At 44.0% G+C, this 25600-nt stretch overlaps 2 long non-coding RNA genes across 2 annotated transcripts in view; both read left to right on the top strand.

Annotated features, from left to right (window-relative positions):
* Nucleotides 1–5210: 5210 nt before the first annotated feature.
* Nucleotides 5211–6977, top strand: LOC111946920. The gene is made up of 3 exons (XR_002872733.1): nucleotides 5211–5639; nucleotides 6313–6424; nucleotides 6833–6977. It is a non-coding gene; the product is annotated as an uncharacterized LOC111946920 (long non-coding RNA).
* A 1353-nt stretch (nucleotides 6978–8330) lies between these two features.
* The window catches only part of LOC110017646, a 47806-nt gene continuing 30536 nt past the window's right edge, over nucleotides 8331–25600 (top strand). The window contains exon 1 of the long non-coding RNA XR_002293113.1: nucleotides 8331–8586. This is a non-coding gene — a long non-coding RNA (uncharacterized LOC110017646). The remainder of the gene's footprint in view (nucleotides 8587–25600) is intronic.

The raw sequence follows: 25600 nt of genomic DNA, 5'->3' as shown, positions 1-25600 counted from the left end.
GATGAAAATGAAAAACATCAAGTCGATTTCTCTTTCTAAACACCAAGCAACAATCAAAGCACTTCATTTTTTATGGCCAGAGTTGTGACACGAGCGGAAGCTGTATTTATCACAAAAACGATGCCTTAGGTCAGGGAATGTTTAACTGGTCAGGAGTCTGCTGAAAACAGATCATTCTCAGTCTGCCGCTTCTGTGTCACAAAGCCACATTGAAAGAAACAAATGCACTTCATGATGGACGTGTTTCAGGTTTGTGTTGTCCTGGCACCTATCACTCTCTGGGATCGGAATTTGAAACGATATTCATTTGAACGTAACCCTTGTGCTATCTTAGATGACCCCCCCCCCCCCCCCCTTCCATTGAGGTGTTCTCCCTACCATGACAAAGGTGGATAAAGGTGGAAAGATTTCATGTAATCCATGGACACCAGTAAAGATCACAAATCATTGAAGAAAAAAGGTTCAGAGCACTGTCTAGTGGGTCTAGATGACCCAACTCCCAATGTTAAAGTGCCTAAGATAGCACAAGGGTTAAAGGATCGTTTTTTAACCACAACTTGGCTATTCCGATTTTCTCCTAGCTTAGTATCAATAGTTCCAAGGTAAGAACTACAAAGGTCAACTTTAGTTTTGGGCAGAGTGTACGTTTCTCTCTAGGTTCTGGTTAAGTGTGTACCAAATTTCAAAACATTTCATATTATATTCTGTTTGCAGAAGATTATGGTTTTGACTCTGAAATATCAGATTGGAAGCTTTCAATGTCTAAGTAAATTACTGTTTATTACTTTCACAATCTGATAAGTCTATCTATGCGCCTCCCTGAAACCGCAAAAGAGAAGAAAAACCTGTAATCCTCCGTTTGGGGATGGTTGGATCTAAACTTCTATTCTATTATTATTTCATTGTACCAACAAAAATGTTTAATTTCAAAAGTTTGATGTTTAAATGCTTACCGGTAGTAAATTTGCTCACACAGCAATAATTACTTAATCCTTCTGCCTCGACGGGTGGAAACAGGTGAAAAATGGGCAAACCTGTACGGGGCGCTGAAATGTCAAGGTTGTAGACTGTTTACAGAGCCACTTTAGCAAATATGCTATTTCTACTGGCATGCTGCAGGGAACAGGTTGTAGCGAACACAGAGACAAGGTTAAGTAGAGTGTAAAAGGTCAGATGAAGGCATGTCGTAAAGATTTTCTATATTTTTTGTCAACAGACCACCAACATCTAGCTGTGAGAGCAGTTGTGACGACTGCTTTACTCACAACAGGCGTAATGGGGCAAACCCCGCACTGGTACATGTGACCATACCTTTAAGTCCTGGCAGAGCAGTATCTCTCCAAACCCAAAAAAGAATCGAAAAACTTTAGGTAACAGTCAGCAACTTTCCAAGAGATGCCTGAGGTTGAAATGAAAATAGTAGGAACAAAAATCGACATGCTCACAGTTGGTTCTTCTAAGCAAAGGCCCCTTCACTTTATAGGTATACAGATATTTTCATTTAGTAATTTAGCGGCCCCTTTTTCTAAAGACACCTAAAAATGTGGTACATGCAGTCAGCTGATGGAAGACGGTGAGAACTGTGTGTCATCAGCATAGCAAGAAATGAACAAAACATATGATCATGCTCTTAAATCCATGACCGATTTCAGAGAAGTGGCGTGGAAAGAGAAGACAGGAGTGCAGAGATCAGAGCCCTGTGGAACACCTGATGGAGTATTTTAAATCTTCATAGCAAAAATTGATCAAGTATCAAAAGTTTAAAACGTGCAAATTATGTTTCACTAGGAAAAATCATGAATCAATTTTTCAATTTTTGAATTCATTGGCAGATTGTTTGTTATGATGAGCGTGGCTGGACCCAGAAGCAGGACAGAAACAGGAGGTGGCTGAATAAGTGGTCTTTATTGAGTCCTGGTGGTGGTGGGGGGTTCAGGCTTGGAAGATTTGTGGCTTTGGCAGGTGAGGGAATTGAGCCTTGCTTGGAGTCCTGAAGAGTGACAAATGGTGACCAAAGGTGGAGGCGTAGCTGGTGGTGATTCCTGGAGAGGCAGACATAGAGTGGATGAGCTTGCAGCATGAGGCACTCAGCATAGAACTAAACGTAGACATAGAGCGTAACACGGGTCTGAACGCTACCGCATGAAGCAGACGGACTGACGTCGGCTGACGGCTGAGGAGTCCATATGGAGGCTGCAGGCTGATGAGAAGATGGGTAGAAGGAGTGATGAAGATTCCCTGGTAGGTGTGGGGGAAGACCAGGATCCTACCAGTGTTTTGTACATAGACCCCAAAAAGTTCTTAAAAATGTGCGTAGCTACGCAGGAACACAAGAGTTTTGAAATGCACAAATGCATCTGCGCATTCACATGGACTGTTGATTGGAAGTGGCTGCAGGGCGGTGTGAACATAGCTTTACGTACACAAAAGCCTCATTTAAATTGGAGTTTGTCGTTTTTGCTCATGGGACATCAAACCTTTCATTTAGCGCATCAGGTTTTAGCCCTGGATGAAGGAAGGAGAAACATCCCCATCTTTAGGGAAAACTACAACTTTAAATCTGTCATTGCATGAAAGGACGTAAAAATGCAGCATAAACGAGTCATTGTTGAAGTAAAAAAAAACATGTCGACTCTGTCTCAAAGATTCACACCATGACCGTGTCTCCACTATTCTCTTTCTCTCCTCCTTTCTCTTTCAGACACTTAAGGGAGGTGTCTGTGTGTGTTCTTGCATGCGTGTGGATTCAACAGTGGACGCATAGCAGTACATAATACATTCCGACGGCTGCCCTCATTTGAGACAAATATAATTATCACGTGTGGCTGAGTTTTTTTCTTTTTATTGAAAAGTTAAGTCACTAATCTGTGAAGTTGTTCCTCGGCTGAATTAATTCAATTATCTGGCAGCATGAATAGATATCAAGGTCTGACAGTAATGTCTGTATGACTCTTGTATAATACGCATATCTGCGTGCATTTATGTTGAAATTAGTGCACATTCTTGCTCGCGTGTCTCTGACACGCCATAATCTGCGTGCACTTGTGTGTGAAAATATGAGAGAATAGGCGTCATGTTTTCCAACTTCCACTGGATCATGTCGTCCCATAATCCACTGAGCCTGCATAATTCCACAACGCTTACAATGGATTTGTCTCTGCTTTGTGTCGTCATCATTGTTCCCGTTCCCATGATAAGCTGCTTTGTGATTCCATTAGCCTCAGCCGCTGCGGTAAAGTCAACAACCTTTCAACTTTAATGCTGTAAAGTCGGAACTGTTTAAGCCAATCATCGTCGCCTGGCCAGCAGGAGGATTGTTGCTGAAGCTCTAGCTGCTTCTCCCAGAGCATAAAGGACGATTTCAGGCTGCTTTTATGCTCTCATCATGTATAATAGCTAAAACAAATGGTCACGATAAGAGGATACGGTCCATTTTTCCATAGAAAAACAATAATAACAATAATTAACAATTATAGACGCATTTCTTGTGCTGATTGACAAGCAGATAAATTACTTTCACAAATGGCAGAAGAATAATCGAATGGAAAAAAAGGAAATTGAAGTAAACTGGTGTCATTAATTTGATGGTTACTTTTTACGTAAGACTAGAAAGAGACTGTTGTGATTTACAGCAAAAGAATATTTGTGAATATTGTCCATAATACATGAGAAACTAAAGGTGATAGGGGAAAATGAATGGTTCATTCAATAAACCATTTGATTTAAACTCAATGAGCCCCCATTAGTGAGCCGTGTGGAACACCATAAAGCCCCTTTATCACACACTTCTATGTGGTTTCATACCACAGTGGTCCAGTAGATTCAGTTCGAATGGGCAGGTGATGTCCCAACATTCTGGATTTTTATTTGGTATGATCCTGCATTTAGACGTCACTCTAGAAAGTGGACCAAACCATTTTAAAATGTCAGTGGCAGAGCTTTAACATTTTATTCAGAAGGGTGGCAAATGAGAACGGCAGAATGGATGAAAGGTTCAAAAATAGGGTTTCCAAACGGTTTTAAAGGGGTGTGTATTTTTGATTAGATTTTTGATTTTAATTTGATTTGAAATGGTTTATTTCAACAATCAAATAAGAATAGTACAGAAAAACATTACAATCATTAGTTATACTTTCATACAATGACATGTCAAGCTTGGGATAATTAGACATCAAATTAATTATTGCTTGAACGGGAGTGGAAGGAAATTAACCTATGAAAAAAAAGGTCAAATTCAGTTTATTTAATGATCACAATGTTAAGCACTGCAACTGTATCTCATACATAAGTTGCTTTTACCAAAACAAATTCATAGTGCTTTTATTTTGGTAACTAAAAATATAGAAAGAGAACGGTCAACATTGTCTGATTTCCACAACAAAATATTTTTCAGTATAAGAAAAGAAGCAAAGAATGAATGTGCCTCAACCAATAAGTTTCTATTGGGGAAATAAAATGCTGTTTATTTTCAACATTGCTTAATGTAGCTTTTCCAGAACTTTTAAATGGTTCAGGAGTCTGAACGGTGCTTCAAAAATAAAGGGGGGGGGGGGGGGGGGGGGCACACTGATTCTTTTCAGAAACAATAAAGTGTGATGATGATGAGGCAGCATGACAGGATGAAGGAAAGTTGCTTTAGTTTGACAAAGGTGCTTTGTTTATACATCGGTCTGCAGTGCAGCCATGCTTCTCACATGGAAGGAAACTAGTAACGGTCATCGACACAACGTTGGCCTTTTTTCAGAGCGTTGTACACATCACTCTGATCCATCAGGTCATAAAATCTATTGCTTGGAGGTTCTACAGAACCTTGGCCCGCTTTGCCGACAGCATTTTAGCCAATGCTAACGCATTAGCCTATGAGTCGCTGTGCAGCTGCAGAGCTTCACTCGTTCTGATCTGAATCTGCTAAAAAGCACAGCAATCCACGTTTTTATGTTACTGGCAGCAACATGGAACAGAGTTTCTGTTTGGATCCCATCCCAATAAAAAACTAAGTATTTCATGTCTCATAACAATGAAAAAAGCTGCCTCTAGCTGAGGTCTTCTGTTGTTTTGTGTTGTAGAGCTGCTCTAAGAGGCTCAGTGTTCTCTGCTGCCAACTAGTGGTTGGAGGTTGAAGTGGGAAACGAGTCAGACGCTGAAGGACGCTCAGAAATAATTAAAGATATATCGTACTGACAGCCATGGCCGGCCCTCCCTATACGCGAATTACGCAGCCGCGTAGGGCCCCCGTCACCAGCAGGGCCCCGAAGTGGCGACAAAAATTAAATTAAAAAAGACCCAAATCTGGCAACCCATTTCATAGAACTTCCTTACCAACGTGTGCTCTGAATGTTGTGCAAAAGAAAGTTGCCTGCACTTTAATGATCCCCCCTGTCAGCACACATGAACCAATTTGGCAACCCAAATAATGACGTTACACCATTTAGCAACGATTGGTCAACATAATTGCATCTGAGTCTGGCACGGTGTGCATTTACGAGCGCATTTTGTTTCAATAAAGTTGGGGAAAAGAAAAAAAAACAGCACATTTTGTCACGCTGATCAAAGCGACAACAAGAAAACGTCATGCCTCAGAGACTTTATCCACCACCAGGAGCTAAAAAAAGATAAAGAACTTCAACATCAATCACAAGGTAAGTTTGGAGGATGTTGGGGCTTTATTTTTACATTATCCAGCATTTCTGTGCAGCTGCGCAATTTACGTAAAATACGAAGCGATCTGAGGTGAAGTTTGCACATAAACGACCCCCTTTGTCGTAATTTCCCATGGAAAACTCGAAAATAATTTTGATACCCAAGTTTCCAAGATGAGGTTGGACATGACCTTCTAAAACGGCGGAAAGTAAAGAAAAGTAAATAATGACAACTATATGGTGGCTGAAAAATGTTTTAACTCACGTTATCGTTTTGTTTCATTGTTTTGCTAACACATATTTAGTGCGTTCTGCATTCTCCGGTTTATTACAGCATAAAAACTGCTGTTTATCTGTTATAGACAGGTAGTCAGGTAGTCTGAGTTTTACAACAATGAGTGTGTCATAAATCTTGCATTGGCATGAAATATGGAGAATAAAAACTACCAAATACATAGGAAATAAAGGTTCTCATCTATAAATGACAAACAAAATAAATGTACTAATTTTAAAATTATGAACATACAAAATAATACAAAAAGAAGTGTATAAAAGGCTTATATTTCCACTTATTCTCAAATTAGTGTTCACGTTTTATTATTTAAGTAGGTACATTTATTTCTTATTTGTATTTTGCAGTTTTGATTCTACATAATGATGATGTTTTGCACAGTTCCGTCTCAGCCGACAGTTTCTTCTGCTCTCAAAAAGCATCAAAAGTATTGGAGGTGGTGCAGCGTCCACATCCCAAGATGTTCCTGACTTCACTGAAGATTTCATCTCAGGTAATTTTAAAAGCATGTAAAGTAATAAAAAAACAGTGTCTGCATAAACCCTTTTTTTCATAAACAGCAGCTGAAGAGTATGGAGCTCCAAAGTGTTCATAATTAAATTAATGAAATATGACCTTATGCAAATATACAATCAAACAATAAACCTCTCATAAATATATCAAAAGATCATGAAATTGTGAAAAACCTGCACACAGATTTTAAATGAGCCACTAAAGTATTATTAGTATTCTGCTAAAGATATTTTATTAGCTTTATCATTGATTATTGTATAATAATAATTCTTGTTTTTTAGCTGCAGAAGAAACTGCTGTCACCACATCTACTGTTGAAAGGGGAAACATTTGACTGTTTGACTTTTCACTGTTTGCTTTTATTGAAGTTCTGTCTTTTATGTTCCAGGGGCTCCAAGAGAGGCGTATATGGAAGAGGAGCCGACTGGATCCAAGATTCCACCTTCCTCAAATCCAGTTGGTCCAGATGAATGACCAACCACACTCTCTGATCCAGTAAGAATGGATTTGGTGCAAAGAGGTCCTTTTCAGACTGAGAGACTCTGACTTTCCAAACTCCCCCTCATTGAGCTGTTGTTTTCTTTATGTTGGATTGTTTTATTGTCATTTGATTTGCTATTAAGTTGCTGTTTTTAATAAGTTGGAGTTTTGTGAATGTCATTTGTTGACTGCCTAATAATACATTAAACAATATATATCTATATATCTATATACATTTGTCATTGATTTTTTTTCTTTGCATTTAAAATTTGTTTGGCACCACTTAATGTGCATCCAACATCCAGGCAATATACTGTATTCAATTATTTGGCAGCAACCATAATTCACAAATGTATTAATAGAGATATCTCATTTATATTACAACAACAGTTGCGTTTTTTGGTGCTGCTGACCAGTTAGAGGGCCCACAAATTAAATTTCGCTTAGGGCCCCCAGAAGACCAGGGCCGGCCCTGCTGACAGCATTTTGATTCGATACAAGAATCGCCAAATGAAATATCATGATACATTGTACAAGTTGATTTTTTTCTAACACCCCTACTGGTTTATAATTGTTATTATTCTGTTATATTTCATCTGTCATGGCAAGCTAGGCGAGGCAGACCCAGGCGTTGGAACCCGGACGGAAAACACAAGGTGAGTAAGTAGGTAAGTAAAGTTTTAATGTTATTCAGAGTTGTTTGAGATCTTGATGTGGCTGGAGGCCGAAGCGAAGCAGGTGAAGTAGCTTGAGGTAGATATGGCTCACGCCGAGGCTGGAGGTCAGTGTGGGCTCATGGCAAGGCTGGAGGGTCTTGAGGTTCCGAGAGGTTCTGTGGCTCAGGTGATCTGGTGACTCAGATGTCCACTCATGGTTAGAATGTCCTCAAGGCAAGGCCATAACAAGGTTATACCTGAACATGAACACTGGGACGGAACTAGACATGAGACCAGGTTAAGCACCATCAGGGGCAACGAACTGGCCATGAATGCTGGTTCTGGATCTCCTTATGAAGGTCTGGTGGGTGATGAGGTGAGTGGACACAGCTGAGATGAATCAGGAGCCAAGCGGAGAGGGGAGGGGGAGGAGAGCTGACAGAGGCACCATGACATCAACAGCAGTTATTTTAGCTGAGGTGTTATTACTAATGTCAAACAGCAACACAAAACAAAAAACAATGCGTGGAAATTCTTGACAGATAAATATGAATGTGTAATATGTGATTTAAGAATAATAAAAGATCAGATACAAATACACCAGGAACTAAATAGTTTTTAATGTCCCAGTATTTGTGAATTCGCCTTTCATGGGTTTGTTGGCAAACATGTATTAATAAATATTATCTAAAAAGTTTTGATTCAAACTTCAATATTATTCCCAACATGCGGATTAGGGTGAGGGTCAAAAGTGATCTCTGAATTTTTCCACATCACTGGTCATTATGGGAACCATCAGAATATAAGAAAACGCCAAATGAAAGCAGTAGGTCGCTGTCACTCTGTCCAAAAGTCTTTAGCTGCTTCCTGTCAGTCTGTGTCTGTTTGTCTTTCTGTCAGACAGGATAATGGTATTGATCCCCATCGGAGGTAGGGACAGAACCTCCAAAGGACAGAAGACAATGCTCGCAGCGCCCCATAGATTTCTTCCCGGTGCTTCTGAGAGGTATGTTGGAGGCTGCATCGGAGTTCACAGGGTTCTCACAATCTGTTGTCTTGTATTGACAGTCTGCACTTGGCTCGCCCTAACAGTCTGTTTTTATCATCAAGGTTGGAAAATGATAGTGTTTGAGCTAACTGTTTGTGTGAGTGTGGCTCACCAAGCTTTTCGGTGGTGTACGTACAGATGGCTGGCTTTTTCTTGCCTATAGGTTCACATTTAAACGCCGTACAGAATATCACTGTTGTGTTGTGTTTGTAAGTGGAAGAAAAAGTGTGCATTTTTGTCTGATGGTACCAAAGGTTGTGTAATTTATTTAGCTAATGTCAGGGTCCCAAACAATGCAACTGCAGTGTCAAGGTTGGTGCTGATGGTTGCTATGGAGATGCTGGCAAACACATCTAACAGATCAGAGCTTTTTTTTTTCCCTTTCTGGGTGGAAAAAAAGGCTTTTGGAAACTGAAAAGCAAACAGGCTTCATTCTTTCTATTTTTTTTTGCCAGTTGAGTGGTGGATATTGATCAGGAATTGAACCCACGGTGCTTCGTAGAGTTTCCTAATGCACTTTCGACTCAAACTACAAAGAGATGGAAAAAGCATGAACGAAAAAAGATAACACAGTTGCTTGTTAATAAAAAGGGAAAGGGATGGCACATTTGTCAGATCCAAACACCAACTGCTATCAGGACTGTACCTAAACACGCCGTACACCTCCAGAACACACAGAGTCGCGTTGTGGCTGCACGCCGCTTTACCACCACCGGCTCCAGCGGCCCCATCTGACATGCAGCAGGGGGAGAATAGTTAAGTGAAACCTGTTAAGCCCTCTCAGGTAATTACATCTCAATGCTAATGTCTAATTAGACGGCTCAAAGGGGACTCATCTGCACTGCATTAATTAATGCCGTCAATCAACAACTTCACATGAAACGGCACAAACACCGTAGTACACGTGTCCACATCCTCACCCGCCAACCCCTCGTGTCTTTTTGTGGGGAAATCAATTACTTCTCACCAAACCACCTGCTGTGATAGTGTGCAGCGTTCTGATGCCACGAACACGCCGGGCATTTGACGTGCGTTCAAGAATGTGCTACATGCGGGTTCTTGAACGCGCGTTCAGCCCGTGGTGTTCACACTAAACAAGCAGGGAAGGGATCTTTTCCCTTTTGCTACCGTTTACTGGCACATGTCCACCCCCCACAGCTGGAAGAGGTTTGGTGCCACATGCCGCAGATATCTGGCAAATCTAGCTCCAGGTAAGTCTGACTGCAGGTCCTTCTGAGCTCCGTTTAACGAAGCAGCTTTAGATGAAATGCAATTTGACTGAAGGGATGAAGACAACAGAAAAAGACTTTCCCCTCACTCCAGAGCTATTTCTTATTTTTCAAAATGTTCCTTTTATGTTTAGAAAACCATGTTCGAGTCAAAAAACAAAGATGCAAATAACTTTAAGTACTTCTCCATTATTATGTGTGTAACCATACAAGAATGAGTGTCTTTAAAGAGACGGACAAACAATGAACAAAGAATAATTTCAAAATCCAGCGCGGTGCAATTTAAGCTTGTTTGACAGTGAAAGAATCCTGACCCTCATGTCACCCCACGTCACCCTGAAAGCTGCTAAGACCATGTGACGGCGTCCTGCATTGTGTGTTCGCACATGTCTGTCCAGCAAGTGTGTATGTGCGCATTAATCTTTCGACCTCAGGCTTTTACAGTAGCGATGAGAGGTAACTGCACTAATTCACTGTCCTACTGTGAATGCCTGCTATAATTAAGGCCAACTTGTCAGAGGGGGGCCGCGCCTTTGTGTTTCCTGTTTGCTTATGTTCTGTCACATTGTCACCTTCAAGCATAAGTTTTTTCCTAAGGGTGTGAAAGTGTGATAATTGTAAAATATTGTTAATTGGTGTTCACGGTTCTCCCCTTTGTGTAAGCCTTGTGAAAACACATAACCCTTCAAGGTCCGCAAATTAATTAAAAATAATGATCGTTTATGCAATGAAAACATTCAGATGTTTGAATATTTATTAATAATTTAGAATTTCTACACATTTTTCCTCATTCGCATAAAAACAAATAAGCTAATATTAATCCAGTGACTTAATTGAGCAACAAAGACGCTAAACTTCTGTCATGCAAAATACTTTTTTTTAAGTCTTAGATATTTTATAAAAACGCACTAATCATGGTTTGTCCCAGGAGTGTATTTTATAGGTTTGTAATTATGCCTGCCTTAATTGGTTTGGGTAAAAATGGATGTGCAGGTGTGAATTCTCTAACAATCATTTATATCAGTTGTGTACAATGATACGATATAAAACAGTTAAACAGTTGATTTCCTGCGAGGTTTAGGAGTTGAGAAAGTTTTATTCCCTTAAGTTACAGTCACAACTGCCCAGTCCCATTCAAATGAATAGGAAGGTGTGTCTTTGACACCAAGTGTTTCATATATCAGAATAGAGCTGTGAAAGAAAAAGCCTGGAGCCAGATTTACGCACCGCTTTGACATTTCACACCAAGCCTCTTTCAACGGAAGATGGCAGACATTTTGCTAGTAAACACCAAAAAACGGAGAAGTACCTCCCTGCTCATCCATGAGCTTAACGCGCAGCCTACACACATTTGTGCGTCAGTAAATGGCCAGTACGTGCACCTCACAGCTTGTGACGTACACTTGCCACACGCGACAATTGTACCTTCCATTTTAATGACGTCCCTTCCCCTGAGTTTCCACTGGTCTGTCTGCAGTGCCTCTCCAATCCGTTGCACGTGGAGTCTATCTCACGACCGTCACGTCATTCACACTGACTCTGTAGCGTCTCCACTCCGCCCCCCCTGGATCCAGGAGGAGTGGTTGGTGGTGTCACCCCCGTGTCGAGTAGCTCGTCGTGCTCTCTTCGCTCATCCAACACTTAAACAACCAAACCCTGTGCCATCCCCCTCCTAACCGAGTCCTTGTCAAACACATATTTTGTCTCATATGTGATGTTATGTTTTTCAACTTCCACAATTAAACTTTCGTCATCCCTGGTGGGGTTATCCACGATGTTAACCTGTGTAATTCCAATGTTGAGGGTGAATACTCGATTCTGATTGGCTGCAGATTAAAAAGTGATACTGTACACCTATAAAAGTAGTTCTGGTCACATAACTTAAATGTTCTGTATCACTGCGCTGGCTTCTTTTAAACCAACTTTATCTTCATCATCTGGACAAAAGAGGCGGTAAGATGTGAACTTTCTCTCTGAACTGATGCTTCATTTCACCCATCGTGACCCCATATTTATATTAAACATATCTAATGTATGCCTTATAAAAACGCACTAATCATGGTTTGTCCCAGGAGTGTATTTTATAGGTTTGTAATTATGCCTGCCTTAATTGGTTTGGGTAAAAATGGATGTGCAGGTGTGAATTCACTCAGTGAGCTTCAGTTTGGACCAAACAAGTGGGTCAAGACAGGATGGTAGGCTACCAACGAACTCTATATGAATATGAATCTGCAGATGATTTGGCCCAACCCCAAACATGGTCAGACTTTTTGGTAATAACAAGCTACCGTAGGTCTTCAAGGGAAAAAACCGGGCATGTCTTCTTACCAGCGTGACCAAAGGTTTTTCTCTGCTTGAAACTTTTTTTTATAGTAAAAATTCGCATGGTGGGGCCGCACCATGGCGCAGTGGTTAGCACTCTCACCTCACAGCAAGAAGGCCCAGACCGGGACCGTTGGCATGTTTTCCCCATCCGTGCGTGAGTTTTCTTCCGATCCTTACAGACCAAAGACCAACGGTGGCCGAGACCGGCTCCGGGAACCCTGTGACCTTGATAGAGATGAGGCAGGTTTACAAGATGGATGGAAACCGTCACAACACAGTCTTTTGAACATTTATCGAGTTATGCAAAGACTAATGGATGTACTTCTCTTTAATAGCCTTATAAATAAATGCTGTACAAAAGGATGGACAACCCACAAATTGCACAGTATTATGTTCATTCAGCTCAAATATTGAGTCATTGAAGTCCAGATTTATGAGGAAACCCAAGAAGCAAAGATCTGTAAGCTAATGAAGCAAAACCTGGTAAGAGATCCACAAACTGACAGATCCTGGCAGAAGAAAGACACAGAGTTCAGGGACAGAAGAAGGTCATGGTCCAGAGTCAAAATACAATCAAACTCCAGGAAATATAGAAAATATAGATTTGAATCAATGGAAAAGTTAGAAAAGAGAAGGCAGCAAAGAACTGGAGCAAAAGAATAGCAGCAGCAAGAGCAGGAAAGAGCAATGAGGCTGAATGAAGGACAAGTCCAGAGTGACAAAAAGCTGCTGAAAGTCTTTTCTCACAGCAAAATCCTACCGATAAAATGGGACTAAAAATGATGCAGAATAACAGGTGCCTGCAGTCAAAGTTTAGGCCATGAGAAGATGAACACAGCAAACTTTAAAAAAGACAATGAGTTCAGACCAACAAACTCGGCTGGAGGGAATAGTTCTTCTGAAATCCCATCCAACCGTCCAGAGTGTCTCTAACTGATGCAGAAACAACAGCTTTGTTTTGTGTAGACCGGACTTTTATTTTGTGTTCAGGCAGGTGGAAAAGATCACGTGAACCCTGGTACGCCTGTACTCACTGTTTTTTTTTTAAGTATCATAACAATCATTTATATCAGTTGTGTACAATGATACGATATAAAACAGTTAAACAGTTGATTTCCTGCGAGGTTTAGGAGTTGAGAAAGTTTTATTCCCTTAAGTTACAGTCACAACTGCCCAGTCCCATTCAAATGAATAGGAAGGTGTGTCTTTGACACCAAGTGTTTCATATATCAGAATAGAGCTGTGAAAGAAAAAGCCTGGAGCCAGATTTACGCACCGCTTTGACATTTCACACCAAGCCTCTTTCAACGGAAGATGGCAGACATTTTGCTAGTAAACACCAAAAAACGGAGAAGTACCTCCCTGCTCATCCATGAGCTTAACGCGCAGCCTACACACATTTGTGCGTCAGTAAATGGCCAGTACGTGCACCTCACAGCTTGTGACGTACACTTGCCACACGCGACAATTGTACCTTCCATTTTAATGACGTCCCTTCCCCTGAGTTTCCACTGGTCTGTCTGCAGTGCCTCTCCAATCCGTTGCACGTGGAGTCTATCTCACGACCGTCACGTCATTCACACTGACTCTGTAGCGTCTCCACTCCGCCCCCCCTGGATCCAGGAGGAGTGGTTGGTGGTGTCACCCCCGTGTCGAGTAGCTCGTCGTGCTCTCTTCGCTCATCCAACACTTAAACAACCAAACCCTGTGCCATCCCCCTCCTAACCGAGTCCTTGTCAAACACATATTTTGTCTCATATGTGATGTTATGTTTTTCAACTTCCACAATTAAACTTTCGTCATCCCTGGTGGGGTTATCCACGATGTTAACCTGTGTAATTCCAATGTTGAGGGTGAATACTCGATTCTGATTGGCTGCAGATTAAAAAGTGATACTGTACACCTATAAAAGTAGTTCTGGTCACATAACTTAAATGTTCTGTATCACTGCGCTGGCTTCTTTTAAACCAACTTTATCTTCATCATCTGGACAAAAGAGGCGGTAAGATGTGAACTTTCTCTCTGAACTGATGCTTCATTTCACCCATCGTGACCCCATATTTATATTAAACATATCTAATGTATGCCTTATAAAACACAGATTATAAAAATAACTGTTAAACAAGACAAGTTTGTTGTGGACGTTTTGGATTTATGACTTACATCAGTGTTTCTGAAAGATGATTTGGTGCATCAATATGTCACGCGCCCAGTCTGTGTGTGTGTGTGTGTGTGTTGGTGTGTGTGTGTCCATCTTAACCTTTGCTGTTTGTCCATCTGCCTGTCTGTCTGTCCATATGCATGCTGTCTGTCTGCATCCTTGTCTGCCTAGCTGTCAATATGTCGGTGTGGCTGTTTGTTTCTGTGTCGCACCGACTTCTTCAGACACCCCCAAACTGCTCGGAGCAAAGGGGGAGAGTGGCGGGCAGCATGACAGGTGAGATGTGAGGGGAGGGTAGTTCATCCATCAGATGCAGACGAGGATGGAGACGTGGTTGCATTGCTTTAAGCAGAAAGCTCAAACACGTCTCAGACAAAGACTCGTTTTAACCATCCACTGAATATCAGACCTGGACTGTCTTACTTCCTTACTTCCAAGTCAATTCAGTCGCCAATTTTTTGCGATGAATCCGTCCCCATGTTGGAACCAAATATTGTCGGTATGCAGTAATTGATCCGAGTCGATCTAAGTCCGCATTTCAATGGCAACCTCTCTCGCCAATCAGGAGTGAGCTTGTTGGAAGTCCACACCCCTACTACTTGAAAGCAGGCTCAGGAGAACCAGGTCATGTCTAAATTCCCTCCCTAATGACTAAAAAAAGTATTCGACGTGGTGCTATCTAGTGCCCTGGATTTTAAAAGGATTTTTTTTCTAAACACTAAATATAATGTTGCAAGGTGAATATTTAATCAAAACTAGAAGGAGATGCATTTCCAGAAGAAACTGCAGGTTATATTGCTAAATGAAAATGAAACTTAAAGGATAATACTTGGCATTTTTATAAAGAAATGATCAAAGTTGACCATAAATAAAGTGAAAACAGCACAATAACAAAAAAGATATTTTTGTGAAAAATTCCATAGCCGGTTATCGAACCAGTGAAATTCTGCACCAAGGATCCCCCATTTATTTCAATGGAGGCAAAAATCCTGGAAATCCTGGAATATCTGGAAAAGTTCAAGGATTTGAAGGACCAAAAGTCAGAGCTTGTTAAAGTGCAATGCATTGTGGTCTATATTACCCATTCCACTGAGCATAAATGCTCACTGGTTTTTCACAGAGCCTTCTGGGTAATTTCTAGGCTACTCGATTTTGGGATTGTAGATGGCACTAGAAAATGGCAAACACACTATATAGTGCACTATGTAGGCAGTAGTGAAGGAATTCGTACACAACCATTGTCACTCAAACGCTTTGAACATTTAACATGAGAAGACTTACTTTTATTGGGGCGTCTGATTGGTCAGTTTATAACTTCAACTACAGAAAAAATATCATGAAAAAAATATCATGTTAAAGATATCTGGGAGAGCAGAGTGGTTTCTTTGACCAACAGAATGACTGAGAAATTTGCTGTTTATTTCTCTGTCAAAGTCTATGAGGTTTTGGCTTCTTGGTACCAGCAGGGATTTCCTGTTTGGAACAAAAGGGGGAGGGGCCACTCAGTCCAGTTCTCTGATGCAGTGGTCCCCAACCTTTTTAATCGACGTGGACCGGTTTGACGTCAGACAAACATTTCGATCTTTAAAATGTGGCGAACAGTTATTATAGAAACTCTACGATGAAGGAGTAACAGACATGACAAGACGTAACCAAAACATTTATTTTGACACGCATGACATCATACATCCCACAGGTGTCATCCTCCTCTCCCCTTCCCTCACTCATGGTGCAAAAATGAAGTACTGTCTATCAAATGTAGCTTTCTGTTTTTGGGAGTGGAAGGCTCCTCTTCTGTCTCCTGGCTGGACGTTTTCTCTTTGGCAAAGAAACTTTCCAAAGCCGTTTGTTTTTTACTCATTTTAGCTCCTGGGTTTTATTTTAGCAGTAACCTATCGCGTGACCGAGAGGAGCGCCTCGGCCTGCGTCAAGAGTGACAGACGGATGGAACAGAGAATCAGGCAATTTTTCAAAGTAAAACACCTTTCAGATTCCTAAATAAATAAAACGGAAATAATCTAAGTTATCTATTCTTTCTGTGAGGACCGGTACCAAATGATTCTCGGACCGGTACCGGTCTTAGGCCCGGGGGTTGGGGACCGCTGCTCTAATGGTTTCACCAAATTACAAGAAATCCTAACAGACCAATGACCAATGAGATGACCTTTTTTGTTTTTGTCTGTTTGTTTTGGATAAAACTGTTTTGTTCTCTATAAAGATTTGGCGTCTTGGAGCCAGCGGTACTTCTTGTTTGGAACGCGAGGGGGGGGGGGGGGGTCACTCAGTCCAGTTGTCACGTTTTAAGAGTTCTGTGTTTGTTTGTTGCTGTTTTTATTTTTTTTATTTCAGTGAGACAACAGAAGGGAAAAAAACAACAACAACAACAAACAAACGACAACTGGAAAAGACAACTTTCAATGCTAACACACAAAAACAGGAGGAAAATAAATAACTAAATAAAAAAAATTAGATAAAAGGAAAAGTGTGTGTGTGAGTGTGTGAGTGTGATGTAAGGACAACGAGAGTGAATTCCATCCACAAGCTTAAACTAACCATCATGCATTCTGCCAATTATACATATTTTGGGATCCATTATTCATGTAGACAGATAGGAAACGCTGGAGACATACAGGGTTCTGTGGTTCTGTTTGGTTTTTGGTCATCTTCTGAGTAACCCTCAGTCACGCTGTTTCCAGGTCCATCATGGTCCACAGCTGTCATCATTTCAGTTCCTATTGAAGTTTTCTTTACTTTGTCACCTTTCTGTTTCTCCCCATGGTTTCCGTTTGTTGATTAAATATTTTATTTTCTGTCACCAAGCCTGGTCTCCTGCATTTTAGGTCCTCCACCTGCAGCTCCTGACACAGATAAACTCAATGATTTTAACGTAATAAAGCATGAACGTCATCTCAAACGTTGACTGTTGTTCTGTGCATGACTACCACCTGCTGTCTACCATCATCTCATCCCTCCATCCTCGCTGATTCTCTCATGTCGATTCCGTTGGGCTGCGAAGATTTCCAGCGAGGCCGAACGTCTGACGGCTCTTCTTCTGTTGCCGTTTCATCCTGTCTTCCATGTTGCATGATTAGCTCTTCTCTCCGCCGTTCCTCTCAGTCTGTCTGTGTTCAGTATGCAGAGCTGAGAGGGCATCATTACGGAGCCCGTATTTGAGTCATTTTGATTTAAGCAGCCAGACAATGGCCTGTTGATTGAAGCTACCAGAAGGCAGACAATGGGGTTCTATGCCACATAATGCGCCACCATTTTTTCTGAGCTCCCCGCTTTCAGAAAAGGGCCCCGGCTCTTCATTGTGCCTCTCCCGGAGGGAAAAAAATGGTGCTTGGGGAGGAGGAATATTTTCCCGTGGTATGTCATTATTTTGCAAATTTCTATTATCTCATCATGTTGTCTTCATTGTAATTGCAGCTAATTAGGAGGCTAGTTAGGAGCCCGGGCTTTGAGGCTGGCTCGGCTGCTGAAAGGAGCCCACCGATTATGGCCCCGACAAGAGAGGAAGCAGGAGAAAAGGGGAGATTAATGCTGTTACCCAGGAGACACTGGCTTCCATCTGCGGGGAACAATGCAGTTTTGTTTTCTCTGGGATCCTGCTCAGATCAACAGAATGGGTTCGCTCTGCTCGACTCGACTTGGCGACAATGCCCAATTCTGTCTTACCGGGGCGTTTTGAAACCCCTCTGTTCATCCTCCACCCCCCCCTCGGGCCCCCAATCCCACTCACTTTACCTTCCGTCTCCTTCCAACTCGCCACCTTTTCCTCCGTTCTGTCGGCCCTGACTAAAAAGCTTAGCATCCTGAGCGAGCCGGCCGGCCGGCCGGCCGGCATCGGTGACTGAGAGCCGACACCCCCCCGGCATCAGAAGAAAGCAGCACAGTGTGTGGATGGAGTTCCCAGGTTGCGGGGGGTCGTGCCCTTGTCACACACAGAGCTGCGAGGTTTTACTCCCCAATCCCCGGCGAGCTCCAAAGCACTTAATGAAATAATATACTTGCCTTTGCTCCCCATTCTGTCTGCCATTCTCCACATGGACCCGTCCCACCCCTGCCAACTTCTGCACAGAGCCCTTGTCTCAGAGCTGGGGGGGGGATAGACAACTTCTTTGCAAGAGACACAGAGCGAATACAACAAGAGGCCAGTTTGGTACAGTACAAGCACCGAAAACAAGTGGCCAGGCAGAAATGAAAGGCTTTTGTCTGGGAGAAGGAGGGGGTTAAAAGAGGTAGAAATAGCACGTCTGGATGGATGGATGGAGGGAGGGAGGGAGGGAGGGAGGGAGGGAGGGAGGGATGGATGGAGGGATGGATGGATGGATGGAGGGATGGAGGGAGGGAGGGATGGATGGATGGAGGGATGGATGGATGGAGGGATGGATGGATGGAGGGAGGGATGGATGGATGGAGGGATGGATGGATGGAGGGAGGGATGGAGGGACAGACAGAACCAAAAGGGAGAAACTTCTGGAAGCATCAGGATCCTTAGCTCTGAGGCTCGGAGCGGAGCATCTCTCCATCTGGCCGATGCAGAAACACAAGGAGACGGACACAAAAACAGAGACGAGGAGCAAACGGACGGACAGAGAGAAAGTATTGAGTAAGTGCCAGTGACATCTGCTCCCGTGGGCACAACAATGAAACTCCTTCTCGATCAGCCTCACACCATATATGCTCACACAATGCATCGGTCTCAAAGCCACAATGTGTGTGTGCGTGAAGAACGCTCGTGTGTGCCCACTGATCTATTTACATTCACCTACACAAAATCTAAATTAGCCCGAGGCTTGAAGGAGCCGCTTCGTCTTTGTCTCCTTCATAAATCGCTCTGACAGTCTTCAAGCTTCCAATCTTAGGGCAGGAATGGATCACAGAAGCATTTTCTTCCTTTATCACTATTGGAGTTATGGATCAAATATTCAGACCCCATCCAAACAGATTATTTTGTAATAGAACTACTGAACGGGTTGGATGAAGGTTTAAAACGAACCAAAAGTTTACATATTTGTAAAATAAACCTACAAGAAGTCACTGATGGAACCTTACAAGCCAGAAATGATCAATAGAAACAAAAATGTCACTTCCGCATAGGTGCTATGCAGAATGTAATGGGAATGTCCTGTGGCTTATAGGGACTCCATCAACTCCTTACCGAGGTAGAAATCTGAGATCTAAAAAGAGAGATCTTTAGGGGAATGTTTCCTAATACAGTTGTTCTTAGAGATCCACTCTGATGAAAGTGTTTGTTTTTATACGTTCTGGTTTTTTTTCTTCTGATGAGTGAGGACATACAATTAAGCTTAAAACAGCATTTTTAAACATTTCTTTATTCAAGTCATTGTAAATAAGGAGCAGAAAAAGTGAAAAGGAGCTTAAATGTTACTGTTTTTTCTTCCCTTGGATTAATGCGAGTCATCAAACTGGGTCACAGAGAGACGGAGAAACGCCTAAATACGCCGTCATTGGGAGGCAGCGAAGGTAAGGAAAAAAAAAGACTGAATGATCTCATGAACCAGACATGGAGACCCGATTATCGATGCTTTCCTGGAGCTCCTCCAAAGAAATAAACCTGATCTCTCAACATCATCAAAAACGAGATAAACAGTCAAAGCCTCCAAGTAGTGATGGCGCTAAAAACGTCAGTAGCTTGACAAGAAAGGGGGGCGGGGTTGCCCTGTGCCAACTGTCCCGTCAAGAACTCAGGTGAATTTCTAATGAACTCCTGCTGCTCTGCAGAAACTATGTCCTTTCAGACGATATGGTGATTGTTTGTTTGTTTGCTTGCTTGGGCTAAAAACGGCATCATCGTAATTAAAAAACCACTGGAAAGTGTTTTACCACAGAGCAAAAGACGACGATCAATGTACTTTTTGTACTTTTTCTGCTTTTGAACGGTCCAAAACTTTCAAACTCTGCAAACTGGAAGCGATCAGACTAATCTGTGTTGTTCAGGGGGGTGCTTCTTCAGAGTCTCCTTTTGTGGGGAGATTTTTTATTTTGTCCCTGTTGCTTTTCATGTGTCGTCAAAGTGGAGAGTGTGAAGCTCAACTCTCTTATTTGGCATGCCATCTCTCACCAAATCACTTAAAACACCAGAGCCTCGCCAAAGATTCCCCCCTTTCTTCTCCTTCCCTTCTCTTTTTTGTCTCTCGTCTTTCTTTTGCTCCCTTCGTTGCAAGCGTCTCCTGGATATCGGACAAGAATCGGCATCTGAGCGGCGGCACACAATGTTGCAAAAAAGGCTCTAGAGTTTTACTTTTCAGATGTCTGTCCAACAGCACACATCTGCTGCGCGGCGTGCATCTGCTGAGCGCCGCGCTCTCAGAGAGCCGGGAGCGCCGATTGAACCGAAGACAGAAAACATCCTCATTATCACTGGCAGGGAGTGAGCCGGGCGCCCAAACAGCTTCTTTAATGCATCCACTCACCCGACGGCAGCCCGGCGTTCCCGCCGCTGCAGCTGCATGCATATGCACACACACACACACACACACGTTCAGATGGGTTCACACACACACAGCTCTGAGTGCCACTGTGTCGCCAACAGTTGTATTAGACAGCCATTGTGTTTCTGTCTGTCTAAGCTGGAAGCTCCACCAGCACAACTGCACTTTCAATTCCTGCTTCACAGTTTTCCAATCGTTTACGTTTATTTACTGCCTTGTTTACCGAAGATTTCATGCTTTCCGGCTCCTATTCTCTTGGAAATACTTTGATTATTTTTAGGAGTCAAACTAATAAAAGCCGTCTTGCCCTCATTAATACCCCAAATGACTGGGGTTTTTTTTGACTGACAGCCTGCTAAGTCAGTGAAGCATTTAGCGACTAATCTTTGCACACTTAGTTCATCCGTTTACTCAGGGCAGAGGTAGAGCGGTCATCCTCTGATGGGAAGGTTGCAGGTTCAGTTCCCGCTCTGCCTGCCCATGTGTCGACCCCCCCATTGCTGCTGGTGGTTAAAGGTTGGCACCAGTGAGTGAAGTGGTGAATGGAACTGTGAAGCAGTTTGTAGCTTTTTATTTTATTTATTTTTTTTTTTTTTTTTTTTTTTTTTTTTTTTTTTTTTTTTTAACTTGTCCTGTCCAACAGCTAGGCAAACAGATGAGAGCTGAGGGCCTCTTGTGTTGGACATATTTTATTCTAACAAGAGGGGTTATTCATCTTCAGACAAACCAAAGGTATGTCTGAATAAACCCCTTTTGTAATTGAGGCCAAACTTTATTAATTTCAATCATGTTTGAAAATCTTTGGTGTTGGACCGGACGGAAAAGGAAAGAGGGGAAGAAGAGAGAGGGACGTTAGAGAGAGGGGGGGTAGGAGGGTGATAATAGGAGGGGAAGGGGGGTAAGACCATGAAGCAGCATAGAGCAGGCAGGTTTACTGGTTGTTTATCGTTACGGTACGGTTCAAATGTAGTACAAAAAGGGCGGGGCCTGTTCACACACACTCAAATATTATCAACACACCTGCTAGCCGCAGAAATGTCCACATGTCAACATGCACACAAAACAGATAGTGTTCACGAACGCATACTTATGCCTTTAAACCAACTAGTGTGAAATCTTTCATTCATTCAATCATGCAAACTATTAGTGCAAAGGTGAGCTAACACCTGTGCTCAGGTGAGTGTTTATGTTCTTCTAAAATGGATGGTGGAATGTGAAAAGAAGGAGGAGGAGCGCCCAGCCACCCCCACACCCATACCCCCGCCGCAGCAGCAGCGGCAGCCGGAATCCCCCCAACGCCACACGGGAACAGGCAGGGAACAACCGCCCCCCGGGCGACCAAGACCGCCACCCAGGCCAGGGCCAGCAGGACCGCCGCGAGGCCCCCAGAGCCAGAGAGCAGGGAGGCGCAGAGGGAAAGAGAGCGCCGCCCCAGCCCAGCCAGGAAAGCAGCCCCCCGCCGCGCCGGAAGAGCCCAACGCAGGGCCCCACCGGAGAGGGACGCCCACAGCCCCAGACGAGCACCCCACCACCACCCAGGAGTTCCGGGCATCCCCCCGCCCCGACCCCAGGTACGAGCCAGGACCCCCCAAGGGAGACCCGCTCCGCACTCCAGGCAGCCACCCACCCGGCCCACGGTTGGTCCAGGTAGGAGCAAGGCAGGGGCCCGCCGCCCCCGCCCAGGAGGGGGGAACCCCGGGGAAAAAAGGGCGGCCCATAAGGGATGTTATAAATATGGCCCGACCAGGCTCGGCCATGTTGGAAGTTTGGCGGGGCCCAGCGCCCAGGGGCAAGGACCAGGACCCACCCCCCAGGGACACGAACACCCCCGGCTCAGGTGTAATATGAACCCCCCCACCGTGCGGAGAGAGCACCGCCGGGCCCAGGGAGCCGGCACCCAAGGGACACGGCCGCCATCGCCAAGGGGCCCACACCCCCCACCAGGGACGGGGTAGGGGACAGATGGACCCAGGTCCCACCTTCCTTGTAAAATGTGTGTGCGTGTATGGGTGTTTGAGAGGGTGTTTGTGTGCATGTGTGTGTGTTTATGTTTGAATGTATATATTGAAGGGGGAGGGGTGTGTGTACTAAGGGGGGTGCAGTTAAAATTGGCGAGTAGGGCACTAAGGGGACATCTCCTGATTACTCACAGTGATGTCCCCTCACCCTCCACACCAAGGGGCCCTAAATGTCTAAGGTGCGGTTAAAATTGGCGGGTAGGGTGCCAGGAGGACATCTGCTGCTTGCTGGCAGTGATGTCCAAGCACCCCCCCTACCAAGGACCCTACGTGTCTAAGGTGCAAATAAAACCGAAAGAGGGGGGGCCCACTCCATACGGCAACCATAGGAGGGGGGCCACTCCCAAGTAGCCCCCCCCCCCAAGGCGCATCGCAGGCTAAACCCCCCACCCTAATATGAGGTTATATAAGGAAGGGGGTAAGTTGGGGACAGCTGGTAGACTGTCCCCCGGTGGTCAAACAGCCGTCCCCCAGCCCACCCCCAGCAAAGGGGCCAGGGCCACCCAGCCCAGGGGCCCACCCCCGGAGGCGCCGACACCCCAGGCCCGGCACCACCCACCCCACACAGAGAGAGAGGAGCCAGAAAGCGTCGCCCCCCCCCGGGGCAAGCCCAGGCCCCCACCCCCAGACGCCGGCCCTAGAAGAGCTCTGGTCAGGCCTCGACGGGACCGAGGAGGCCAACCGGCCGAGGCAACCACTGATTGCCTCAGCGGAGACCCCGACCCGCTAGCCCCCCCGACCCGTACTAATAATGGGCCCCCCCTCCCCCCCAGAACGCCCCCCCACAGGACAGGGCCGACAAGCCCCCCACCCCACCCCACCCCAGACCCCGCAGCCGAAGCGGGTGACACCCAGAGCGACCGGGGGCCCCGAGAGGGTTGTCCCGTCCCGTCCCAGAGCCAGGGAAGGGCCGATCCCAGCCCCAGGTGCAGATGGGCAGCCCATCCGGCGCCGCTGGGCCCCCCCCACCCGAGCAGGGCCCCCCGCCAACCCCCCCCAGCACAGGCAAAGGGACCACCCCCCCAAGCCAAGCCAGACCACCACCCCACCCCCCCACCACGCACCCCCACACCCAAGCCCAGAGGACCACGCAGCGCCCCAGCCCGCCCCACCCAGGCACCGGACCCGACCCCCCGACCAACGGAGCCCCCCACCGCCCCCGCCAGGCACCGGAAGCCCCGACCCCCACCCCAAACCACGGCAGAAGGGCAAGGAGCAGCGACGACCAGGCCCTCCACCCCCTAAGTCATGGAGTCAACCACAGGAGACCAGAGAGACTGAATTCTTTCAAAGTTACTTGAGCTTTGGGCTGACATTTTTTCCAAGCTGATATGATCAAACAGCAGATTTCTGTGTTGACTTATGTTTATATTTTTCTTGTTTTTCCAATTTATTAAAATAGTTTTTTTGGCAATACAAAGAGTTATGAAAATGATAGATGCTAATCCTTCTTCTATATCGATGGCACTCATGTCACCAAGCACACAAAGTGACGGTGAGGCAGTGATTGAAACCTTAAGCCAGACTGATAAATCGGCACATACCTGCTGCCAGAGAGCCCTGACAGGAGTGCAGAACCACAGTGCGTGCATGTAGCTGTCGGGTAGATTATTATCACAGTGCTCGCAAATGTCTGAGTTACTGAGACCCATCTTGAACATCCTCTGTCCAGTGTAGTAAATTCTGTGAAGAGTTTTGAGATGGATTAGCTGCAGATTTGGACTTTTTGTCAGTTTAAAGGTGTTTAGACAAAGTTCTGACCAGAAGCTTTCATCTGTGCTGATGCTCAAATCTGCATCCCATTTTTTTGTTGGAAGGGCAATATTGTTATCTAAATTACATAAAAGTTTGTATATTTTGGAGAGAGTTCTATTCATTGAAAAATTAATCAGAGTGGTAACTACATCTGGTAGCTTTAAATCGTCGTCTTTAATTTTATACTTTTTAGTAATACTTGATTTAAGTTGCTGATATTCCAAGAAGTTATTTATTCCATGTTTGTCTTGAAGTTCCTGGGGGTTATGAATCTTCTATCAATAATTACGTGCTCTAGTTGTTTTATGCCCCCTGCTTGCCAAGCTGGGAAGTGAATCATTTTTTTGTTAATAAGGATGTCCGGGTTGTTCCAGATGGGTGTCATTTTGCACGGTTGAATTGATGATTTTGATATTTTGAGAAATTCCCACCAGGCTGTTAAGGTGGCATTTATATTAATGCTTTTGAAACAATCCTGTTTTTTAACTGTTTGGCTAATAAATGGTAGCTGTGACAGGTTGATCTTTCCACATAACACCTGTTCCAAGTCTAACCATGAGTTGGTTTCTGGATTATTTTTTAACCATTTTAAGATATATTGTAATCTATTTGCAAGAAAGTATTTGTGGAAATTAGGTAGTTCTAATCCTCCACAGCTTTTTGCAGATTTTAAAGTTTTTAGACTAATTCTTGCAGGTTTGTTGTTCCATAGAAAGCTTGATATGGATGAGTCTAATGTTTTGAACCATTTTAATGGCGGTTGTGTGGGAATCATTGAGAAGAGATAATTAACCTTGGGTAAGATTTTCATTTTAACCGTGGCTACCTTGCCCATAAGGGACAGAGGCAGGTTGGTCCAGCGTGTTAGATCGTCCTGTATGCTTTTCAGTAATGGGGTGTGGTTTAGCTGCACCAGTTCTGATAGTTTGGGGGAAAAGTAGATACCCAGATATTTGATATTTCCTGTTTTAACTGGAATTGTGAGTCTTTGTTCCATATTCCTGTTGAGTGGTAATAAAACAGACT

Source organism: Oryzias latipes, chromosome 23 (genome assembly GCF_002234675.1).
Source record: "Oryzias latipes chromosome 23, ASM223467v1".
Classification (NCBI taxonomy): Eukaryota; Metazoa; Chordata; class Actinopteri; order Beloniformes; family Adrianichthyidae; genus Oryzias; species Oryzias latipes.
The sequence above is the reverse complement of the archived record's forward strand: the minus strand, read 5'-3'. Positions and strand labels throughout refer to the sequence as shown.